Here is a 5,816-nt window from a genome sequence, read left to right on the forward strand (position 1 = left end):
GTTGTCTTATTGGATGACCCTTAAAAAAAAATAATAAATAAAAAAATATAAATACATATATATATCCAATTCTGACTTCAACATTACGATATTTGTTATAATAAATGAACAATGATGTAATATTTAAAAGTTCTTTTATGTAAATATATTGTAAAGTATGAATAAACCTCATCAGCTCTCATTGTCTAAATATAACAATACATTTATACATGATATTGATATACACTTATTAATTCCCTGTTTCCTTCAATCCAATCTTCCAATCAGTTACCCCATCCTCCCTTCCTGCGAGGTGGCTGGGCAGGAAAGGTTCCAAAAACCTTGTAAACATTACCCTATAACTTCTTCCTTCTCATGCACTCCCCTTTCCTACTCTTTTATCGACTTCTGAGTGTTTTTTTTTTTTTATTATTTAACATTATTTTTTTGTCTTTAAATATTAAATGTTTTAATTTTCTCTTCTCTGTTTAATCAACATGAGGAGGCCCCTCACCTCCAGATATTTTCTAGTAGAATTCATATAGAACGGATACATCAAAACAACAAGATAAGTATTTCACCATATACCTTCAAGTACCATTGGTAGAAAAAGGTAATATCTAATTTGAATTATGTAACCATACGTAATGATACCTATTAATTTAATGTTTTTCTGTTTTTGAGGGATCGGAAAAAAAAACTTATTAATTCGTTTACACAAGAGTCATGGCAGCAATAATTATTATAAAAATAAAAAACCAAAACTTATATTTGATAAAATATTATCTGGTAAAATAATTTAGTTGACACAATATTACTACTAATTTTAGTTCAAACAAACTTTGTTTTTCTGTAATATATAAATACCATAGATTGTCCTTTAGTCCTTCTAAAAGTTGATATAAATGATTTATTTAATCTTGAAATTATAGTAAACAGAATTGTTGAATTTCACTCTATTAATACCATACATCAAAAATATTGAAAATACTGTTTCATGAAAGACCGCATTACTTTACTAATCGAAAAAGTCGAAAGTAGCTGGGGTTATAATATGCTAAGGGTCAAATATAACTAAATAAGTAGTTTTTACTATCATAGTTATGTTCGAATCTCAAAAATAAGCTTTAGAAGATGCAGCACTCTTGAAAAACAATGCACTATAAGAGTTTCCATAAAGATAGATTACTTAAATTAAATTGTTCCTTCAATAAAAAAATATTTCTGAATGGTGTCTGCAGAACCAGGAAAATAGACAATTCTCAATAGTTGTTAGAACTAAATTGTTAGAAACCCAAGGTTTCATCGGTTTAGTAACGATGGACTAGTAGTATAAAAAATTAATAGATGTTATTACTGATGTCACCCAGGTTTCGTTTTATACTTTGATTGGAAATTATCGATATTTCAAAATATCGATATCAATAACAAAATTAGCATCGATAATTCAACCTTCTCTTTATTTCTGTTTAAAACTAAGTTTAAACTGAGAAAAAATTAATCTTTCCCATACTAGACTTAAGGCCAGGTAATACGGACTCACGTAGTGGCGCCGAATTGTAGGGGTGCATACAACTTGTTTGGAATTCTAAAAAAAGTAAAACCAAATGAGATAAATTAATTTTACCCTTTTTATTAAGCAACTAATTAGCTTCATTTCGAATGAAATAAAATAAAAATATAACAAAATATTCAAAAACCCTTTTTTTTGACTTACGACGGTAATTGCCAAATCATAATGTCTAAAGCTGGCACTGCTTACATCGCCACCAATATTGTAAAATTTATTCACATATTCAATCATTAACATAAACCCTAAAATTGTAATTCAGTCTTTTGAAAAGTTACCTATGACCGTACTTGTTGTTGTTGTCTGGGGCTTTAGGGCGAAAACCCTGAGGTCATCAACGCCCATGTTTCGTGCTTTATAATTCTGTTTCATTTATATTTATAATTCTATTTCACTTTATTTTTCTCTTTAAATAATTTCGAAAAAAAAATTAAATAATTACTTCTTTTGGTATTTTTTATTACATATAACAGATTTTCTGGTTTAAATCTTATTCAAAAGGTCATTCCTTTTTAAGAAAACTAAGACCATTTCCACGTTCTTCTGGTCATCATTCAGAGCACTCGGTCCTACTCCCAATCTACTCAAGTTCCCAGAATAAAAATGACATTTCTCAAATATGTGACTGATCGTAAGTACACTGTTGCAGTATTGACATTTTGGCGGTGGCTGCTTACTGATCAGATATCTATGAGTTAACCAATGACCGTACTGTTGATGTATAATTATGATTAATGTTATAAACTCCAAGGAAATAAGGCAAAGTTATGATCAGAAAATGAGACTGAACTTAAACTTGACTAGAACCTGAGTTCTTACGAGTCTAATTGAGCACCCCCTTTGGTCCAAGGATGACCAAGAGGCCTGGGCAAGATGTGCCAGGATCCCGTGGCCTTTGCATGCTGACCCCTGCTTCATCTCTCCAACGATTCCATCTTATTTGCATATTTGGATAACAAGTTACTGGCCACTCCCCACCTTCTTGGACCGGTTCCATCTAATCTCTTTTGTCCAATCTGTTGGGCAGATTACTATAACACGTAATTTGATTAGCGCCATATTGTATTCTTAAATATGGTTTCATTCGCACAACCTTTTTTTCCCTGTTCAACTAAAACGAAATATTTGTGGACTTAAAATATATTTCCGTATAATTTCAGGTCCATTTAGATTGTTCAAAAGATCATAATTCAGCACTACCTTAAAAACCTTTCAGTATGTAATTTGTAATTTAATTAATTTTAAACTTTACTCAAAATTAGATTATCTCGATGTAAAAAAAATTGAAATTTCTTAATACACTTGTGCTATATGTTATTGTGATATGTAATTGAGTTAAAAATCACAAGTCGTTCAAATATTCACATCCTTTAAGGCACCAGGGACACATTTGTGGCACAAAAATCATTGTTATTCCAATGAAGACTTTAATAGGCCACAGTAGAAAAACATGAGGTATATTCCTAAAACCACTTTTGACTATATCTGTCAGGTGCATGCTCAGTACAGATGTTCCCATTCCAAACCACAGACTGCATTTTCCTGACATTTTCTGAGAATCAAAAGCGGTTGTTGGAACGGGCCTAAGGAAAACAAAACATAACAATAAACTACAGTTTTGATTAAGCTATGTACAAGCAATCTGTGTTGATATTTTCCAAGTTTGTCAAATTCTTTCTTTCGTCTTTATCTTAAGAGGAATACTTGCCAAAATACATAAGATAGAAAAAAAATTACTATGGTAAACCTTAACATACAAGGAGAGTGCAAGGTATTGGCGTCACGGATTTAGTGGTATGTTAGATTTAGTTCCCCCGTTGATGAAGATATACAGTTATAGGGGCCACTTCTCAATAATTTCTCTGCCTGGTTAGTTGGCCCTTACCGAAATGAGACAAGCTCAGGAACCACTCTTAATATAGAATCTTGGTTTACTAAAGGTAAATACCAAAATCTCTAAAACGTATGTTTAAGCTAATCTGATATCATATTCATAATATGGATCAATCAACCAAAGGGAAACAAATATTGATGACCAAAATGACTAAAATTAGGAATAACAAGAGGAAAGAAGCCAGAGAAAAAAAATATGCGAATCAGGTATTGAGAGAGCTGATGAGATGGAAGAACAAAAATAAAGAAAAAAAAATCAAAAAACCATTACAGGCTATAAAGAGTTAAAGCTAAGAGATTAGGAAGTAAATTAAAGACTAATAGTTTTCATATTGATTAGGTTTCGATGAAATATGTTTAATGATGCTAGTGAAATAAATGTTCCCTTGTTAAGTTTATAAATACTAATAATTTTAGAGAATATTGATAATAACTGAGATTTACCACCAGGCCAATTTAAAAACCAATAAACCTTAATAATAAATGATTTAAAGTCATGTGGCATACTTCCCAATCCAAACCTAACGGACAGGAAATAATGAACAATACTTAAATGAAATAAAAAGTGATCAATTTCATATCATACAATTGGATCAGGATAATTGCTCAAACCAAAACACACAAAAAAAAATCAATTATGTAAATAAATAAGAGAGTATCTACTGACTGTGAGTTGAATTTCTCTTAAATGAAAGAGTACAAAAAACAACATTAACTGAGAAAAATCAAGTATTCTGGATTATACAATGCCAAAGAGCCATTTTCTTTAATTTTAATTAGGATTAAGATTTAATAATCTCGGTCAGGTAGGACCATTCGGTTTACATCCGATAATTCTTGTCTGTGGATATATTATCAGAATAATTTAATTCAGTTATTGCTGGTATGAGAAGTACTACTAAATAAAAATTATTATTTTTAGTTTAGTATGTTAAATTTATTTTCAGAACAGATATCATGCACGATTATCGCAGTTTTACAAAGAGAGGCTACTGGATTGTTTTCTCTTCATCTTCATCTCATCACCTTTTAGCTCGGTTTAGCTGTTAATTATGCACTCGTAATATATACATGTATTTCTTAGCACCAAAATAATTATCTATTGCTCTGCTCTATTGTTACCAGTGGACAATTAGTTAGCGGGGCAACTTATTAGCTGGCTTACCTATAGATGTCAGAAACTCCTTCCCCTCCTGAATTATGTCCTTGAAGGAAGGAGTATAACGGATAGGGTAAGCCACCAGAACAAGTAAAGCCCCAAAGATGGCATTATCGGGCTACGAAGGCCTATTCTATGATTTTTAGTTCAAAATCTGAATAAGTTGTACTATGAAACTGAACTAGGAACGCGAAAGTCGTGCAAGTTGGCGTTTGATTCCCAAAGCTCCCGGTTTAGAACGTGATGGGTTCGATTCCCACATGAAGCAGTTAATATTTATCTCTCGGCGGTCCCAGCTAATTCCTGTAGAACTTACTATCCCCTTCATGACCGCAGGCTAGTCCCCTTAGAAGTAAAGTTCCCATCGTAAGAGAATTGAAGGCTAGTTCCCGTAAAACTCATCCTGTCGATTTATCTTCTAACCAGTTACCTATCCTATCTTACATTCGTGGCCTTCTGGTGTAGAATACACCTCCTCTCAAATTGGAGCCAGAACTAGTTAATTAGTTCGATTAGACTCATTAAGTATTATAATAAAAATATATTATTATATTCATTTCTCCATTGGTCTATTGGCAATTCTATCACTCATTACTGAACCTGTTATTAATTCATATTCTATTCATTTATGCTTATATTCCTTTAGTTTACAATGTATACAATCGATATATATATAAATGATGTATCACTACTTCTATATATATTCTTATTGTTCTATTATATTTTAGAATATTTGTATCTTTATTTTCATTTAGTCCTGATGAATCCCTGCAAACATTGGTTACTAATAAACAGTTTTTTATTATTTTAGTACCTTCGTGAACTGTACAATGACCATCATCCGACCAGAAGATGGTCCACCAACGACCTGATATTTCTGTTCAAAGCCTGGGTGATAAGGACCTAATCTTCGTCACGTTTGGGTGGGAAACATTTATTATTTTTGCCAGGGGACGGTAACCTTCATTCCATTCCAATACGCGTTTGTCGCATGTGTATAAATGCTTTTTATACTTCATCCCATATAGCACATCTTTTGTAACAAATCAGATCCCCTTTTGTTTACCTAATATGTTTCTGATTACTCATATTTTACCGAAACTGTAAAATGAAATTAAACAAAATTTAATTTTCTACATTATAGTTGTATGAAGTATGCCCTCAACTTAAATTGCCGGAACACACTTCATTTTTGGTTTGCTGGTTGGTTAAAGT

The sequence above is a fragment of the Halyomorpha halys genome, unplaced genomic scaffold (assembly GCF_000696795.3).
Source record: "Halyomorpha halys isolate HHAL.00 unplaced genomic scaffold, Hhal_1.1 Scaffold29.1, whole genome shotgun sequence".
Classification (NCBI taxonomy): domain Eukaryota; kingdom Metazoa; phylum Arthropoda; class Insecta; order Hemiptera; family Pentatomidae; genus Halyomorpha; species Halyomorpha halys.